We start from the raw sequence: 20,865 nt of genomic DNA on the forward strand, positions 1-20,865 counted from the left end.
TCATCGGCGTCGGCTCTTGCCTTAGGAAGTAAACCGACCAGCGGTGCGGGGGTTGGGGCAGCCAGCTCTCGGTAGGGCGATAAGGTCCCTTGCCGCCGGAATGTCTCGGGCTGTAGACGGGACTACGAGCTCAACCCAGATCTTGGCGGGGAGCTAAGAGGATCGGACTCGACAGACCTGCCGGCCCGAGTCAACGAAGCCCCTGGGCGGCGGCGCGGCGACGTCGGATCGGGTGCTCTTCCGGGGCTGCTTAGCCAGGTGGCGAGGAGAGGGACCTCTTTCCAGGCCGGTGCCGGAGCGGGCAGTGCCGCTGCGCTTTCGCGTTGCCGGAGGGATCGGTGCTGAGCCGCGCTCGGTGCCGACGGCGTGGGGTGAAGTGCCACTTCATTAAGGAGCGTCCGGAGACGTTGGTCTCGGCTCTCTTCTTAGTACGCGGCCGGAAGGTTTGCAAATGCGGAACTTCTGCTGGGATGTGTGTTCCCAGGCACTTAAGCAGGCTCGTGGGGATCTGGTGGGATCGGCTTTTTACAGACCGAGCACGCTTTGAATCCCGGCGGCCAGGCATTCGCGCCGGCGGCGGGCGCGGGAGAGGGCTAGAGCCCCGAACCCTGCTAACTATAAGTACACACACTATACTTAACGACAATATATAATACTAATAAATACAATAACCTGTACCTTATAACGACAAGAGAGAAGCTAGGGACGTGGAGGTCAGCTATGCCGCGCTCCACAGTTCCAACGACCGACACGGCGGTAAGAAGGAACTGAGGAGCGGGCGGGCCGGCAGGGGTATATATCACCCGCCATGGCGGCGCCACTCTAGGGGGCGGCCTGCCGGCCCGCTGGAGTTGCTAGGGTAAAAGTTCTCTGACGAACATGCACGCGCGGCGCGTACACCCTACTGGAATGGATATGAGCAAGCACTCGAAGAAGAACTATTATTCTGATTTGGTAGCCTCTACATCCACATTATAGTCCAGATAGCAGTGATCACACAAGATGCAAGACAATGGACAATCAGCACTTGAGGGCCGAGTACTCAGTCTATGGATCTCCATACTTCCTCTCCTATATGAATGAGAAGTGCCATTTAAGACATTAAGGAAAGTAACATGTAATACTGTACATGGGCTAATTTTCAAAGGCTTAAAACCAGACTATTTTCACACTAGGGTAGGTCCAATTCTGAAGCAAAATGCCCAACGAAGAATCAAGGCTGCAAATCCACTATTTCAAATTGAGGACTAATATCATATATACTATTCTTTTAAAATCGCATTTGAGTCCTTAGAGTGCCAAAAAGCATCCATGAAATGTCTTAAAAATCAGTTTTTTGTCAGTTTTGGATAACTCAGAAACGGTCATATTTTTATTAGACTTTCCAAAACTTTTCATGGCTGAAGTGAGAATAAGCATGAGAAATTTCAATCCAAAAGATATACATATATTTTTGAAGGCTATAAGCACCTGAAGACAGGGATTTATGATGAATGTGACAGCTCCATAATTACAGTGTTGCTGCCACAAAGCTGTAATACACACAATATTGATGTTCTGAAAAGAAACAGGTGAATTTGGTATTCAGAATTATATCATGGTCCCAGAAGAAGCTAGGTAGCTTTAATAACACACTTGGTGCTGAAAGCAGTTTGTGGTTTTGGAGCTGGACTAGTTGCAGGGTCATTCTGTTCCATTCAGACAAAGAAAAGGCTAACCTCTGCATTCTGCAAATTCTCTTACAGTGTTAATCAGCATGTCTTCAAGCCATTTATTTACAAGACAAGGTGTGAAAGTTAAGTCTGGCCTGTTTGTCAATATTGCGCCTCTTGGAAAACCACACAGAAGGAGGAGAAAAGTAATAAATACAGAGTGTTTGATAGAGCTACCTACAGCTGAGTGTAAACAAGCCAAGTAAACAGTGCTACAATATAGACACAGCTGAAAGCATTTAATTATCTTGTGACAATTACAGCAGTGTTGCAAGCTGCTTTCAGCTATTTTTCTTTCCCTTTAGCACTAGAGCCCACTCAAGTAAACAGTGTCAAGAAAATATGCAAGCCTTTTTTCTTGATATAAGAATTTAAGAATGTTTTACAATTCCATCAGTCAGATTTTTTTAACAACTTTGGGACTTCAATCATATGTCTACGCAGCCCGAGCAACAATGTCTACGCTGCTGTTTTCAGTGCTGTGGCCGAAGCCCCATGAGCCCCAGTCCAAAGATGCAGGCTCAGAGACTCATTACAATGGGTTTTTAAAATGTGGTGTAGGCATAGACTAAGGCTCCACACTGTTTGACTGTTATGTACTTTTTTCAGCACTGAATATTGTATGTATTATTTATTGATTTCTTCATTTATATTATGCTAACCATACAGCACAGTGGAATTTTTGCAACATAAAGGGTCAAACTTTTGGTGTCAGCATGTGTTTGCAGGATTTGGGAAACTATTGCAAGGGACCACGAGGGAAAACTACCAACAAAAGTGCCAACTGCTGAAGTGTTTTTTGTGATGCGGACACTTTTTCAATAGGAAATGGAGTTAGACTGCCAAACACATTTTACTCATGCAGCTGAACAGCCACCGAAAGCTAATGATTGCTTGAAAGAGAGACCTCACCTCTTAGAAAAGATACCATTCCCTCTTGATCAGTGGTCAGCGTGGACACAATCTTGTTGTCCTGCTGGACTCATAAACCTGATTCTCTGATGCCTTGCACTTCGTGTAACCTTTACACCAGAGTGTAAGCTCTACCAAGGTACAAGGCACTGGAAAATCAGGTCCCCAGATAGCAGCAATGGTCAAAAATGTTGCTTGTCTTGTATCATCAAATAGTCATACTTTTTTCACCTCTAACTTGGATTATTTAAATTTGTTGGACATGGACCTGACCCTAAAGTTCACCAGAATCTGCAGCTGGTACAGCATGGCGCAACCTACCTGATAGGCAGAGTAGACTGATGAGGAAACATCACTCTGCTCTTGCACTGCCACAGCTGGTCAAATTGTGGGTCCAGTGTAAGGTCTTCATCCTTATCAGTAAATAGGACAGAACCCAGGTAATTCAGCAACTGTTTCTCTCTCTGCTGCCCCGCACATCAGCTACACTCAAGAGAACGCTTTACGGAGTCCAAGTTTAACCTCCTGATGGCCAACATCAGGGTATTCTCAAAGGAGGATTATGAAACTCACTTCCATTGGAAATGAGTCCAAGCCTCACTCTCGCCACCAGCAGAGAATGTTGAAAGGTGCACATGTTTGGGTATGTGTAACCTCAAAGTACCATCTCATAAGGCAATGGACACAGTCGCTGTGGAAATCAGCTACCAGCATGTGGTCACTATCCAAAATCTGTTTGAAAGATGCAGAGAGGTTCATTCTTCATGCTAGAAGTATTTTTTGTATTTTTTCATTTAGTGGAGCATCCAGATAGTATGGTGGTGAGTACTGTATAAATACATATAAAATAATTTATAATGGGTAAAATTTTCAGAAACATCCAAGTGACATAGGTGTCTAACTCCCATTAACTTACAGCAGAATTTAAGCTCCTAAGTAATGTAATCTTTCAAAGCAGCAGTTATGTTACTGATGGAGCTTTTTAAATACACCTCTACCCTGATATAGAGTGACCCGATATAACACAAATTCAGAAATAACATGGTAAAGCAGTGCTCCGGGGGGCGGGGCGGCGCACTCCAGTGGATCAAAGCAAGTTCGATATAACACGGTTTCACGTATAATGCGATAAGATTTTTTGGCTCCCGAGGACAGTGTTATATCGAGGTAAAGGTGTAACTTTTTCTTTTCACCCCAATATGTTTGATTTTTGCTGATCCTGAGCCCTTCATCATGCTCTGTGTGACTATTAATGAGAATTCATCAACATTTCCTAGGGATAATACTTGTCTTTTGGATAAATATGTATTTAGAAATATTTTTAATATATTATGCCTACTTAGACATTCATATGTATTATAAAATACTACAGTGTGTGCTATTTATCTTATTGGAACAGTTGATTCAGCAGCCTTCAATTTTCTTATATAAATATGTACTTACAAATGTTTTATAAACAGTAAATATGCAATAGATCATAATGGTTTGCATTCTTTGGCATTTACTTGATTTTAGAACTGTTCATCAACTGTGGAGTTGTAATATGAAAGTCACTTAAAAATTAGTACAATCAAATTATTATTTATTCTTTTATTTGTGTAGCACCATCAGCAGAAGTGCTTTACAGACAGGTTAAATGAAAGCTGTGCAATAGTGATAACTAACTGGTTTACCCAATCTACAGCCAGGATTCGAAGTCCATTTATCAATAGTTTGCAATTAGATTTCAGAAATATGAGGATAAATTCTACAGTGCACAGATATTTAATTATATAACATGTTAAGGCTTGATTCAGGATTTACCTGAATATCTAAGCGCATTAAGATTTGTTGAAATTTTGCTTAGTTTGTTTTTTTTTCCTTCTGATTGTCACAGTTTGGTGAACTGTTAAGAAAAAAAAAATTACACAAATTGGTCTATATTTGTGAAATGTCAGCTGTAAGACTGAAATGTGGGTTCCTTCTACTACTCCATCATTCACTCATTCAGCCTTAAGGGAATTTATTTCCTGGAGATATGAACAACTATACAATTGGAATTTAATGACAGTTGCATTTCAACCTTAATATAGCTGTCATTTCCACTCCCACTCTGACTAAAAGGACCATAATATAGAACTACAAGTACTGTGATACACCTTTGATACATGACACACTATCTATTTATCCAGGGTGTTTATGAGGTCACCCATCAACCTAGTATCTGAGTCTTTTATAAGTCTTATTATATGGATATGAACTATTCTAGTGTTGGATGGTCTAGACAACACTAAAATAGACAGACAGGCAGATATGTGTAAACTGCTACTATGCATGGTATCGTTAGAAATTTTTAAAAAAACAATGCCACACTAAAATTTGTACCATACCATGGCCTCTTGCTAGTTCTTATTAAGGAATAATTGAAAAAAAATAGAAGTTCACTCTTTGAGAACTTATTTGCAATTCTACCACATCTTTTTAAAAATTTAATATTTAATTTTATCAAGTAACAAAAAAATGAAATCTTCTGGGTTTTTTTCCCTTTTGCAGGAGAAGTAAATTCAGACAATAATCTCACTATCACGTCTTTGTTTGTGGCTAGAATCTATGGGACTGCCTTTTATAGAGGTAACAGAAAATCCAATAATAATCTCTAGCTTCTATTTTGTGGAAACACATAGCAAGCCTGGAAGTCTTCACCTAGCGCTGTGAATTCCTCAAGATAACATAATATCAATATTTATCTACTTTTCTGATTATCAGCAGCATATTTCTAATATGTCATAGCCATTTTGCACATTTTACTGAAATGTCAACATTATTTTTTGATCAGTAATAACTGTAAAAATATGTAGAGTAACTCAAAGTATGGAAGAGTATGAGGCTTTGGAAGTATACCAGAAGAGATGTTTGAGACCAAGGGCCTGACCTTGCAATTCAACACATGTGAGAAGATCAGGACCTAAATGTCTCACACCTGAGTGTTCAGTAATGTTGAGAAGGGACATGAGCAAAACCCCAAACAAGGTTTAAAAGGAGGAGCAAAATGAATTATAGCACCTTGGAATAGTCACCTGTCTTGTTCTTATTTATTACACCAACATGAGAAGTTGGCCACCGGTATAAAAGAGAGAATGTGACCCTCCCTCAAGAACAAAGAGTAAAGACCAAGGAATGCATGCTCTGAACCCTCCCATGATGATAATGTTGAAGAAGACAATGTCAGGCTGCAAAACTGTCTCAAGCAAGAATAACAAGATGGAGCTGATGAAAACAACATATTCATGCATGATATAGATTTAACCGAACAAACAGTAAAAACTGTCCTTTTTGTATTATTTAGGCAGCTACAGGAACAAAACAGATTCTATTTATTACTACCAATAAATTAAACCAAATATAAATTCAGTTGCTGAATTTTACCAGTGGCATTGGCTGAATCATTTTGAAACACAAATATTTTAACAATTCAAGCTGAATCCTATGCAAACCAGCAATGTCATTTGGCAATGGCTTATATATTTACCTATTCGCACATCCCCGTTTTCCTAATTGGCAAGTAACATAGTACATATTGTCTGTACTTATTAATTTGTCATATTCTCACAAAAAAGGTGTCCAGAGGCTCTCAATAGCAATTCTGTCATTACAAAGGCTTTTCCCCATTATCTCTAGTCCTATTGTGACCTGTGTGTCTACACTGCAATAAAAGACCTGTGAAATGGCTGCAGCTGGTCCAGGACAGCTGACTTGGGCTCATGGGGCTTGGACTGCAGGTGAGGCTCAAATACTTTGTTATTGAAGATGAAGTGCCAATAATTGGACGTGTTGTTGAAGGGGGAATATAACTCACACTCCTTATTCAGCTGACTCCCAAGTCTTTCTCCTTTGGCATTTTTCTTGTGTTTTATTATGCTGCTAGGGAATCTCTTCAAAACAAGAGCAACAAGGACTCAGCATCACAGTCTTCTGCTCTACCACAAACCTTCTGTACCATAAGCACTTGTATACTGACACTACGATCAGCAACTAAACCACAAACACTGGATGGGGAACAGAGCTCAGGATCAGAACTGGAGAACTTTGAATTTTAAAAAAAATTCTACAAAATTCACTCTTGAAAAATTGTCACCTTTTTTGACCAGCTTTACTCTGAACCTTCTGTTCCAAAAAACAGACGTCTGCCATTTGAGCACATTTTTGTGAGCTGTCAGGCATATTAAGGTTTTCGCCCTCTTTTTTGGCCATTCATTAGCGAGTGACATCATCATAGTCACTTGAAAAGGTCTGATTCCACCCAAAAAGAGCAGTGCCATTGGAGTCACATACACTGCTCAGTACATTACATACCTTCTTTACCATTCTGTTTCTAAACTCTTTCCCACATCAAAATAGACACAGCTATCTAAAATGAAAAGAGGATGATTTATTTGGAAAATCCGTACATTCTAAGGATTGAATGTATACTCACCGATTAACCATGTATGTTACTGTTTTTTCCCCAAATACAGTTTATTTAAAACTGATAAAAGAAATAGATCAAGGAAAAGACAGCAGTCCTTGGTGTGTCAGTCATGGCAAAAAGCTATGAGTTTACCCTCTTCAGAGAGAAGGTATTGTTGATATGTACATTAGTTCTGATACCAGTATTAAAATTCATTATATAAAGTACAGAATAGAAGTGCTGCTTCTGGCCACTTTCTAGAGGCTAGCATTACTGATAAAGGCTGAAATGTACGGAAACCTCTCAGTGGAGGAAATGTGCTTACAAAATTGATTTCCATCATACAGGGAAGAGAAAAGGGATCAGACGCCAACTGTTGTCTGCTGCACTTGGTTTGCATATGTGTACAGGACGTAGATAAATGTGGCTGTAGCTGGATGTCCGTGGCTTAGCCTTTGCTCCTAAAGTCTTTGAACATGTAGTGCCAGCTCTGTCGCAGGCAAACACATTCCATGAAAGCAGAGATCACAAAAAATATATATAAAATAAAATTGTTGTTCAAAGGGTGCTTTTATTTAAAAAAAATATTAAAATAACAAATACCATGATCTGAAAATGGACAAATGCTGTGTTGCACTTCATTGCTTTGAAAAATCTATTTGTAAACACCTCCTGTAATTGCTAGATCATTTCCTTAGTCCATTACATTTATTACCTCCTTTGAATAGCCTGTTGACACACTGAAAATGATCATTTGTTTCCAGGGGGGGAAATTATTTCAGCGGGTCTTAGAATGCGTGCGTTTAGCGTAGTCCATTATCATGTTCACATCCTACTAAAACGTAGGTGATCAATCACAAAACATCACCAACTCTTCAAGTAGAAGAATCCTGACTACATGTGAGGGATATCTTGTGATCAAAGCCTTGGTCTGCATAATAAAACATGACATAAAGGGGGAGAGGAAGGGAAAAGGGAAGACAGATGCTGATGGGTAGCTCTTGCCATCCACTCAGTCATCTTATAATTCTAACCATTCTCTTTAAAACAGACAAGGGGACTGATTGCCATTGTTTTACTGATTAACCATTCTCTCCCCTTTTCCCAAAAGGCACCCTGGCAAACTCTGCTTAGTAAATATTGACACCTGTAAACCAAGCTGGCTGATGCCTTTGGCTCTTCAGCTTTCTCCCCATCTGTTGCCTGAGAATTTTAAGTAATGTATTTTGGGACTTTTGCTCTCTTTTCACTGAAAACTGTAAAAATAAAACCCCACTACCCAAAAGCTAATCCGAGAACCACATGGCTCTAGGGAGGCCTCTAGTAACTAAAGGGAAAACATAGCATATGTAAAATGTATATCCCACTGGCCTCTTCTGCCTACTCTTCTTTAGTTAACAGCATGCCAGGGTAATCTGCTTAGTTACCAAGTGGAGCTTTCTTTTCCTTTCCCCATGAGATCACCCTGACCACGATCAAAGTCCAAACACATTCTCAGCTAACTCTATTGTTCCCAAGAGTGGGATTAATGACTAATTATGTCAGGTCACTCATCCAGATGGCCTCTCAGATGTTCCTTTGTCATTGCCTGACCTTCCATATGCCCCTTTGACCTTGAGGTTTATTGCCATGGCAACATGAAGCCTCAGTTTCCTTGCTGAGATTGCCAAGAAGTGGCCAAAAGCGGGGATATGGGATAATCTATCCACACTTTGTATTCTGCTTCCATCTCATGCCTTGTTAAATCCAATGAATAGATAAAAAATGCTATCTGATCCCAGCTGAGCGATGACCATGGTCATGATTCTATGTTACATGCTAGGTTTTTTAAATTAGCAGACAGCTTTGTACATGGAAACGTGCATTTAATTTGAAGAACATCAATCGCCATAATGTGATCTTTTTATCTCATTAATGTTAAGCAAGGGTAATAGAATGGAATTACAAAATATCACTGTGAAAGGAATACAATTCAGAGAATTAGAGATATCCTCCATTAAAGCCCTGGAGATGTTTGGATAAGTCTACTTGTTCAGTTTCAGAAATTAAAGATTCTCCTACCTTTTCTGAGGTTTAAATTCTTGCCTCAGATGTTGATCTTAGTCTGAAGAAGGATTTTAAGGTGGTTAATGCAATGGAGAAATTGCCTAAAATAACCAAATAAGTAAATAAAAATATAAAAGGAGAGTGACTCATGAACTCAATTAAATAAAAAGGTTGAATGTGTATTTGCATCAGATGATTTGTGTTTTCCTTTGCATTTTAGAGAGGAATATTGGATAAGATCTGAATTCACTACTGGGCACCGTCAACCAACTGTAGCAAACCAGTTAACAATATTACTGCATGGCCATATGATTCAATGAAATAATTCTTCTCTCATTTTATCAGGTTTCCTTAAGCCATGCTAAATTAATTGGTTATAAAACAATTATAAAAATAATACTTAATAATAAACATCTTGCTTTTATTTAGTGCCTATCATCCTGAAGTGATGATTTAATTGGGGGTTTCAGTGGTTATACTATACCCCCATTCCTCCCACCTGCCCGATTTTTTAAAAGGACAAAAAATGTGAAAGAAAGGGGGACTTGGGCAAAGACTGGAACATACCAATACATTTTGAGGGACATTCCAGAACTATTTGTTTATGTATGCTGTAACTATTCCAGAGGATCTCAGGCCCAGATCCTCAAAGTGCCTAACTCTCATGGCATTGGGTACCTAAATTTCTTTGATGATCTGGCTTTATAAAGTATTTTATAGCATCCAACAAAGTGGGTATTCACCCACAAAAGCTCATGCTCCAATACGTCTGTTAGTCTATAAGGACTCTTTGCTGCTATTTTATAGCACACATCCTGAAGCTTTTTCACAGTCTTTATTCCAGGGAAACTCCCTATTTTGCCAGGGTAAAAAGTGAGTAAGAAGCAGGTGAGGGCCTCAGGATTCCCTCATAAGTGAGTTATTCCTATGTAAAAACTGAGCAAAAGCTGAGTAACGGCTTCAGGTGGAGATATACAAATGTGGATATATCAGCTTAGAAAAAGTACTTGCCTCAAAGCTGTGCTTACACAATGCCATTTAAAATACAATGGAAATTGAATTAATGTCAACATTTAAGTCTATAGCAAACCCACAAAACAAAATAGAACCCTTTGCCTGCATCTACTCATCCCCAGTGTCCCATCCCCTCAGATAAAATGAAATTGTCCTTACAATACGAAATGCACAAACAAATACATTTATTTCTGCCTATCTATCTGCCTATCCACAGAAAATTTCATAGAAAACTACAAGAAAAGAACATTAAGGTTACAAAGTGAAGCACTCAGTGGTTGGGAAATGCCAAAGCGGAAGTCACCTGCACATCCTTAACTTTGCCCGTTTGTGTGTATGCACTATGATTGAGGCCCTGATTCAGAATGTGTTACTCCAATTTTACACTGCTGTAACTGCAATGGAGGGACACAGTCCTTAGTTGAACAATACTGCAGTTATATATTGTACGCATAGTCCCTGCCTCAGTCAGTGTACAGGCTGAAAGATCAGAAATGAGGCAACAGTGCAATATGTAATTTTTGCTCCACTCTGTGCAATATGAGCCATTTCCTGTTTTAGCCACCGCACACCAACTTACTCTGTCAACAATACAGAGGGAGGGATTATCTGTACTGTCACTTCATTCATGACAAGACCCTACCTCAGGGGTCGGCAACCTCTGGCATGTGGCTCTCCAGGGTAAGCACCCTGGTGGTCTGGGCCAGTTTGTTTACCTGCCACATCGGCAAGTTCGGCCGATTACGGCTCCCACTGGCCGCAGTTTGCAGCTCCAGGCCAACGGGAGGTGTGGGAAGTGACGCAGGCCAAGGGATGTGCTGGCTGCCCTTCCCACCGCCCCATTGGCCTGGAGCAGCAAACCGTGGCCAGTGGGAGCCGCAATCGGCTGAATCTGCCGACGTGGCAGGTAAACAAACTGGCCCAGCCCACCAGGGTGCTTACCCTGGTGAGCCACGGGACAGAGGTTGCCGACCCCTGCCCTCCCTCATTAACCCTCCGATCCGTACGTAGAATGAGCCAAGGGTCCTGAGGAAAGAATATGTGACCATATATTTAAAGTCCATATTGTAATGCATATTCACAAAGGGGCAGAGTTAAGGTTGTGTGTAAGCAACTTAAACTTTGGCCTTCCAGCATTTTAATTGCTTCACTTTGCAACTTTAACATTCTTTTAATATCATTTTAATGGAATTTCCTAGGGTTCTAAAAATAAAAATGAGAAAATAAAAGTAACTCCATCAAGTAAAGCTATTTGCTCAACATCAGTAGAATGTTCTGTCCAGAACAATTTGTAAACTCAAAGGGTCTTAAGCTTACTGAGTGCACAGTGCAACTTATTCACACATGCAAATCAACCACAAATAGGTTTTATGCATGCACATTCTATCGTTTTTTGTGCAAAGTAGCATGTGCAAATGATTTCCCTTTGCAAAGCTGTGCCCACACAAATGGACACTGGGAGAAGGACTTCTGGAAAATTTGCACCGTGACTAATATATGTTCAAGATGATGATTTAGCCAGTTCTACTGCTGTGAATAGCAGGAATGGTATCAACAATTTACCATGTTTAATAAGCCAGCGCACTTTAGTATCAGCTAAAAGAATTTTAAAATAAGTCAGTGTTGAAAGATGACTCAAGCAACCTTGTTGCCTAATGTACATGGTATTAATTCTTTAGAAATGGCCTGTATGTACAAATTGAAAGTGCATCACTCATAAAAAAAATCCATATAGTCAGGTTTTTCAAGACCAGCTTAAACAGTAATAGTAATATTACTGGCTCAACAGCATCCATTACTAATCCCCAGGAAGTGTCCTTGCATTGCCATTTATTGTTTAGAGTTTTATTATGTTTAGAAAAGTGACTAACGAAAAGTCATTATATTTTATGTAATGAAGAAAAATCTTGTGGCTAACAGCAGACCTGTTGTTTTCTTCATCACTTAATATTTTGTGCCTCTGTTTCCCCATCCCCATCTGTGAAATAGAGATAACACTACTGACCTTACAAAGGGTACATCTACACTACAGGATTTTTCCGATTTAACATAAACCAGTTTTGTAAAACAGATGGTATAAAGTCGAGTGCATGTGACCACACAAAGCACAATAATTCGGCGGTGTGCGTCCATGTACCGAGGCTAGTGTCAATTTCTGGAGCGTTGCACTGTGGGTAGCTATCCTGTAGCTATCCCATAGTTCCCACAGTCTCCCCGCCCATTGGAATTCTGGGTTGAGATCCCAATGCATGATGGTGCAAAAACAGTGTCACGGGTGATTCTGGGTAAATGTAGTCACTCATTCCTTCCTCCGTGAAAGCAATGGCAGATAATCATTTCACACCCTTTTTCCCTGGATTGTCCTGCCAGATGCCATAACATGGCAACCATGGAGCCCGTTTTGTCTTTTGTCACTGCCACTGTATGTGTACTGGATGCTGCTGACAGAGGCGGTACTGCAGTGCTACACAGGAGCATTCATTTGCCTTTGCAAGGTAGCAGAGACGGTTACCATCCCTATTGTACTGTCTACCATGCCATTGTAAATGGGCGATGAGATGATGGTTATCAGTCATTCGGTATCGTCTGCTGCTGTCATGGGTGCTCCTGGCTGGCCTTCGCTGAGGTCAGCCGGGGGCACAAACACAAAAATGGGAATGACTTCCCTCCTTTATGTTTTATCTAAAAATAGAGTCAGTCCTGCCTAGAATATGGGGCAAGTGTACTAGAGAACCAAACCAGAGAGCACAGCCGCTCCGTGTCAGATCGCGCAGAAATGATGAACTGCATGCCATTCTAGTGAGTGCCCCTGCAACAACCCCACCCGTTGCTTCCCTCCTCCCCCAACCCTCCTGGGCTACCATTGCGGTGTCCCCCCATTTGTGTGATGAAGTAATAAAGAATGCAGGAATAAGAAACACTGACTTCTTAGTGAGATAAAATGAGGGGGAGGCAACATCCAGCTGCTATGATAATCCAGGCAGGACATTAAATGGTGGGGGCGGGGGGGAAGGAGCCTAGCCTCCCACTGCTATGATAGTCCAGGCAGTACAGAATCTTTTCTTTAGACATGAAAGGCGGGGGGGGGGTGATGAGCTCACCCCCCAGTTGTAGGATGAAGACGGTCACAGCCATTCTGTACATTGCCGGGATATGACGGGAGTCATTCCTATTTTTCCCAGGTTCCCCGCGATGCACTACGAGGCAGCCAGGAGCACACACGGATGATGATGAAGTTTTCGTCATTTCTGTACTGTTCCATCTACCATGGGAGGGAGGGCAGGGAGAGGTGCTGCGTTCACATGCCGAGACCGATCTCAGCGCATGCAGCTCAGACATTCGATTAAACTGAAGAAGGTCAGAAGTGATTTTTTCCCCTTTCTTTCACTTGAGGGAAGGGGATAAATAGCAGGCTATACCCTGAACCACCCAAACAATTGTTTGACCCTAGCATGGCATGAGTCAGCAGAATTGAATTTTTCGGAAGACTTGTGGGACTGTGGCTAGCTGGGCTCTCAGTCTCCTCCCTTCCTCATGACATCCATTGATTGCTTTGGTTTCCTTTTTGTCACACGCACTGTGCTGTGGCCTCTGCTTCTGTTAGCCTGGATTTTTTTCTTTACCAATGTTTGTCTTTGTCTTCTGTATGAGCTGTGAAAAAACAGATTTCGTCTCATACAGTGATCAATCAGTATCTCCACAGTCCATTGCTGGGAGTCTTTTTGGATTTGGACTCTGTCGCACCTGCGATCAGAGGCTCACACTGGGCAAACAGGAAATGAATTCAAAGTTCACATGGGTTCTCTCTGTCTACCTGGCCAGTGCCAAGGTTCAGATTGCTTTCCAAAGTGGTCACAATGGGCACTGTGGATACGCCCGGAGGCCAATACTGTCAATTTGCGGCCACACTAATCCTGATCCGACATGGCAATACCGATTTCAGCGCTACTCCTCTCGTTGGGGAGGCATAGAGAAACTGGTTTAAAGAGCCCTTTATATCGATATAAAGGGCCTCGTTGTGTGGACGGGTGAAGAGTTAAATCGGTTGAAGGCTGCTAAATTCGATTTAAACGCATAGTGTAGACCAGGCCAAAGATGTTGTGAGACCTAACTAAATAGTGCTTGTAAACCATGTTTAAACCACGCGATGGAAAATGGTGGGCCAGATCCTCAGTCCATGTGAATGTAAAGGGAGTTTTGGGTATGGATGAACTGTAGGATGCATAGTTCTTTACTATAGCTATCTAAAGTATTGTAACTGGTTATTGTGGGACCCTCTTAAATGTGTAAAATAAGGAATTGACATCTCAGATGAAACATTGTCTACAGGTGTGGTTCAGCCTGGTGCATATTTTTATGGCCATGTTTAAAGCCCTTAAAAAATTACTGTGAAAATACTGATACAACCTTAACTAAAGTGATGCAAATGGTGCCTTACAGTGTTTTCAGAAAAGCACCTTTTAAGCCAGACTGTAAAAGTGTCATACCAATTTGTGAAGCAACTGAATTTTTATCTTGGTGTAAATCAGTGCCAAAATAAAAAAAGTAGAAGAAGCTCTATTTTATCTGAAAAATCTCTATGTGATTTTGAAAGTTAACTGTGCATTAATGACTGAGGCACTATTATACCTTACTGTTAGTGAATTAAGGTATATTCCTAAGATATTTGGTCAAAGGCATGTGGGTTTTTATGATGGCCGTTTTCTGTGTAGTGTTTGTAAATGATCCATTAATGATTTTCATACTGTTAACAATGCTGAAATGTTGTTTGGTATGTTCAGATATAGTGGTTTGCCAATTTTTGTCAAGTTTATTTTATTAAGTACTAATAAGTGTAAGAAATGTCTTTCACCAAAATAAAATCTAACTGCCTAACACCTTGCATGTGCTCATCTACATCTATGCAAAGTGGGAATAGAGCACTACCAAACACAATGATAATATTTTATGCCCACTTTGCACAGGTGCAAATGATTACACAAAAGGTGTGATGCCGTGGAGAATGAGAATAATATACATTATTCCTAATGAGGCCATTAATTTGGGGGATTTTATGCTACCAAAAAGTATTCATAAAAGAGGGCTCTTTAGATTACGGACTTCTAATATTTCATTGTACTAATCTCTGTGCTGTTTATTGGAAAATATAACATTAAATCACCTAACTGTGGTATGTAACCTATCATTTAAATCAGTTTCTGTACCAGATGACTGGAGGATAGCTAATGTAACAACAATTTTTTTAAAAGGCTCCAGAGATGATTCCAGCAATTACAGGCCAGTAAGCCTCACTTCAGTACTAGGTAAATTGGTTGAAACTATAGTAAACAACAGAATTATCAGACACATCATGTCTAAATGACTGGTGGCCTCCCAGTATGGGGGCCACCAACTAAAGGGGAGGACATGTGACATCCCCACATGACTCCTCTCTGCCCCACCCCCAGCCTGGCGTCCCCGTGCTCTCCCCGCCTCCTCTCCACCCAACATTACATGCTGGGAGGGGGCACTCTGTCCTCCCGCTGCACCGGCTTCCCCAGCTCCCGGCACATTCAGCTGCTTTTTCTGGCAGCAGTCAGATCCAGGCAGGGATCCCAGACGCTGTTTGGTTGCAGCAACAGTGGGCTGCCTCCCACCTTGGTTTGGCTTCCCGCTCAGCAGCTGAGCGAGCTGGAGCCCCGCCCTTCCCGCTACCCCCGGCATGCTCCGGGTGCAGCAGCAACTGCCTGGGAGAGAGCCGGGATGGGGCAGGGAAGTGTCAGCCTTCTCCCTGCCCAGGCTCAGCTTCCAAGGACAGGAGTCAACTCTGAGCATGCCTGGGGGGGAAGGGCGGGGATCCAGCTCACTAGGCTTTTCATGGTATAATTCCCCACTCTGAACCTTAGTGTTCAAAAGATGGGGTACCAGCATGAATTCCTCTAAGCTCAATTACAGCTTAGTACTTGCAGCGCTGCCACCACCAGGAATTCCAGTGCCTGGTACACTCTGGTCCCCCCAAACTTGCCCGGGGAACCAAGACCCAGATCCTCTGATCTTAACACAGGAAAGTAAACCCTTTCCCCACCGTTGCCTCGCCCAGGCTTCCCCTCCCTGGGTTACCCTGGAAGATTACTGTGATTCAACTCTTCTTGAATCACAAAACAGAGAGGAAATTCAACCTTCCTCCCTCCTTCTCTTCCCCCTCCAGACTCGTTTCCTGAGAGAGACGTAATTCTAACACAGAGAAGAAATTAGCCTCTCTCTTCCCCTTCTCCTTTCTCCACCAATTCCCTGGTGAATCCTGACCCCGTCCCTGGGGTCTCACACGAGAATAGAAAAAACAATCAGATTCTTAAACACAAAACTTTTAATTAAAGAGAGAAAAACAGTAAAAAGTATCTTTGTAAATTTAAAATGGAATAGGTACAGGTCTTTCAGCTATAGACACTGGAATACCTCCCAGCCTAAGTATACAAGTACAGAATTAAAAATCCTTTCAGCAAAATAAAATTGAGCGTTCCTTCCAGCCAAATGCACAATTAAATCTTCCAGCAAATGCACATTTGCAAACAAAGAAATCAAACATAAGCCTAACTTGCCTTTATCTATTTTAGCTACTTACTATTTTAACTTATAAAAGCCTGATTGGAGAGATGGAGAAACCTGGTTGCACGTCTGGTCACTGCTTCAGAACCATAAGAGAACAACAACCAAAAACTACAGCACTTTCAGATTCACTAACAGAAACTTTCTCTCAGATTTGAAAGTATCCTGTCCGATTGGTCCTGTCTGGTCGGGTGACAGCCCAGGCTTACTGAACTTGTTAACGCCTTTACAGTCAAAGAGATATAAAGTACTCTCTGTTTATTAACTTGCTACTATCTGTTTATGACAAGGTGCTGTCCCCAGAAGCTGAACCTGGCTGGGCAGCCCTGCTGCTGCTGCAGCCAGGCACTCTCTCAGTTTAGTCCTGATGCTCGCTCTGCACCAGTGTCCTAGCAGCATGGCTCCACTCCTTCTCTTCCAGATCTGGCCCTGCCCTTCCGCTCCCTGCCAGGCACCTGCTAAGCATACTTACTTATGTGCCCCCCACCATGGGTTGCCTTGTAGAGAAGAGTCAACAAGGATTTTTGTAAAGGGAAATCATGCCTCACCAGCCACGTAGAATTCTTTGAGGCGGTCACAAGCACGTGGGCAAGGGGGATCCAGTGGATGTAGTGTAGTGAGATTTTCAGAAAGCTTTGACCAGGTCCTCATCAAAGATTGTTAAGCAAATGTAAGCAGCATGGGATAAGAGGAAGTCCTCTCATGGATCAGTAATGGTTAAAAGTTAGGAAACAAAGGGTAGCATTAAAAGTTCAGTTTTAGAATGGAGAGAGATAAATAGTGTATCCCCCGGAGTCTGAACCAGGACCATAACTGTTCAACATATTCATATATATCTGGAAAAGGGATTAACAGCGAGTGGGTAATTTTTAAGTGATACAGAACTAATCAGGATAGTAAAGTCAAAAAGCAGACTGAAAAGAGTTCCACAAAGGGATTTCACAAATCTGGATGACGTGGGCAACAAATTGGAAATGAAATTCAATGTTGATAAAGCCAAAAGTAATGCAATTGAAAAAAATAATCCCAACTATACATATAAAATCATGGGATCTATAAAATAGCTTACCACATCAACGAAAAGATCTTGGAGTCATTGCTGAATATTCGTCTTGAAAACATCCATCAATGTGCAGCAGAAGTCAAAAAACGAACAGAATGCTGGGAATTAATTAAGAAAGGATAGATAATAGGACAGAAAATATCCATGTTGTCTCTATATTAAATCCATGGTACTGCCCTCATCTTGAACACTGTGTGCAAGATGTCCGCATCTCAGAAAAGATATATTGGAATTGGAAAAGATTCAGAAAAGGGCAACAAAAATTATTAGGAGTATGGAATGGCTTCTCTATGAGGAGATATTAATAAGACTGGGACTTTCCAGCTTGGAAAAGAGATGACTAAGGGGGATATGATAGAGTTCTATAAAATCATGACCTGTGTGGAGAAAGTAAGTAAGTGTAAGCTGGGGCTTGGTCCCACTATTGTTGGGAACTTTCCTGGCTTATACTCTACCTAGGTGAAATTGGCTAGTGAAAGGATCTGAGTCCTCATTCCCACTCCCTTGACTCAGAGTCCTGCCTGACCTCAAGGACTCCCCTTCCACGCTCCTGGGTGGCAGAGTCCTCATAACCCCAACAAGGCTGGGTCCAGGATTCCTGAGGGGGCGTGTCATGGTCATTTAGGACACGGGTTAGGGTGTCCAGGATACTGTCTCTGCTCTGGATGCTTCTCTGACTCACTCATCATTACATATAGTTCAAAGCAAATACAATTTATTAAACAGCAACTAATTAAAAATAAGGAAAAAATGGAAAAGGTTAAAGGAAAACACACAACCCCACTCTGTGAGCAAGGGGAAGCCACAAAAAGCTGTATCTGGAATGTAAGGGAAATTCGCAGTCTGTTCCTCACATGTCCCAACCTCCTGCCCAGGCCCTGGCTGTGCTGCATGGATGCTGCGGGACAGACCCTGTTCTGGCGGTGGCTACACACCCAGAGGTTTCTTCCCAGCATTGCCCCCCCACCCCCTGTTGGGTTTACAATCCAGCCCCCGCACCTCCCGCAAGTCTGGCCTGCAAGACTTGACTGCCCTTGATTGGTGGCATCTCCCTGCATTGGGCCCTCTGCCCAGGGTCCCCCTCACGCTCCCCAGCTGCTCACCACACCTGGCTCCAGACTGCTCCAGGCCCAGCTCCAGCCCTAGCCCCAGTGCTGCTGCTCTGCCTCCAGCTCCCAGGGCTGCTCCTATGGCCCCTGTGGCTCTGATTGCAGCTCTGCTCCCAGCAAAGAGCTGCTCCTCTGGCTCTTACTGCTACTTTACACAGAGCTAGGTTGACCAGATATCATGTTTTTGAAGGGACAGTCCTGTATTTAAGCTCTCTTGTTGGTGTCCCAACTTTTTCCAAAAAAACTGGCAAATTGGCCTGTATTTTCTGTTTCCCTTCCCCTCTGCAAAGATATGGGCCAGGACATCCCTTTCCCCTCTCCACCTCCCCGGCAACTGGAAACAGCGCCTGTCCCATCCCTCCTGCATAGTACCAAAAAGCTGCTGCTGGCCACATTCTGGTGTGAACCCTCGCAGAAATCTCAGGGGACATGTGACCCTGTGCCTCCCTCCCCACCACCACATATTGCCTCGGGAAGATGGGGCCCCAGGTATTAGGAGAGACGGGTCCATCCCGGAGGCCCAGCCAGGCATGGAAGGCAGAGACTGCCAGGCAGGGAGGGGAGGGTCAGTTGGTTATTCAAACCCCTGTGTGAGAAAGGTGTACACAAGTGTCTGCGGTGGGGGTGGGGGTTAGGGGTGTGTGTGTGTGTGTGTCACCCCTCCCTGTGTGAACCCTAAAGACTTAAAGCTAAGGTAAATAAAAAGAATCCAACTACACAGTATTTCTTTTTAATGGGGGTTCAGGGCTAGTCTACACTGGCAACACTAAAGTGCTGCCGCGGCAGCACTTTAACATGGCTTGTGTGGTCATGGCACAATACTGGGAGAAAGATCTCCCAGCGTGCTAAAAAAACCCATCTCCATGAGAGGCATAGCTCCCAGTGCTGGCGCACTGTCTACACCAGCGCTTTACAACGCTGAAATTTGCTGCACTCAGGGGGTTGTTTTTTCATACCCCGAACGAGAAAATTGTAGTGCTGTAAATTGCCAGTGTAGACAAGCCCTCAGTCAACTTGATGTTAATTTGAACGTTTGTACTGCATAGTTCTGATTGATTGCCATTGAACTCAATTGAATATAAGTAATTTTACTAGGTGTCCTATATTCACCATAGGGAAATATGGTCACCCTATGCAGAGCTCATCTCTTCTTCTCCCCCCATCCCCGTGGCTGGAAGCAGCTTGTCCCTTCCTCCCCACACAGTGTTGAAAGGCAGCTAAGACCTCCAGGCTGCTGCTGGCCACTGACATAATCCAGCTGCATCCTGCAGGTCACCCTAGGCAGAGGCTCATCTCTAGTGCTTACTCTACTCATCCCCGTCGGTTGGGATAGCAAGCTATGTCGATTCCTACAAGCCCTTAGCTCATTGGAAAGGCCTTGGCTTAGCCTGTCAGACTGCTCTGCACACTGTATATAATTCGAGCTGCTCGCTTGCCAGCATATGTTGATATTTACAGGCAGGCTGTAAAGTGTAGACCAGCCTTTAGGAAGCGTCATTTCTGCACAGGGCCCAGAAAAAGGAGTTCAGACCTTCAGAGGTTTCCTATCGCTTGGCAGCACCCCCGAGCTACAGGCAGGCAGGAAAGGGTTAAGCCTTTAGGATGCATGGTGCACAGGGCCCAGGAACCTGACTCAGACTTCAGTGAACCACTGCCAGAGTGGTTAGCTTACAGGAGAGGTGCATAGGGCTGGAGCCAGCCCCGTGCTCCCTGGGGGCAGATCCAGGGCAGGAGGATGGAGTGAAAAGGATGAAAAAAAAAAAATGGTGTTAACCCGCTGCCCAGGAGGGCTGATGTTGGAGTGTCATAAACAGATAGCCTAAGGGAATGTTTCTTTTACCTGTAAAGGATTTAACAAAGGGAACCAAACACGCTGACCAGAGACAATCGGAAACCAGAGTTTCAAAGCTCAGGGGAGGGAAATTTTTGGTCTTTTTTCTTGTCTGGCTCTCACTATGAGAGGATTTTTTTCTTTTCTTTTCTGATCCTGCAGCTTTC

Source organism: Chelonoidis abingdonii, chromosome 3 (genome assembly GCF_003597395.2).
Source record: "Chelonoidis abingdonii isolate Lonesome George chromosome 3, CheloAbing_2.0, whole genome shotgun sequence".
NCBI classification, from domain to species: Eukaryota; Metazoa; Chordata; order Testudines; family Testudinidae; genus Chelonoidis; species Chelonoidis abingdonii.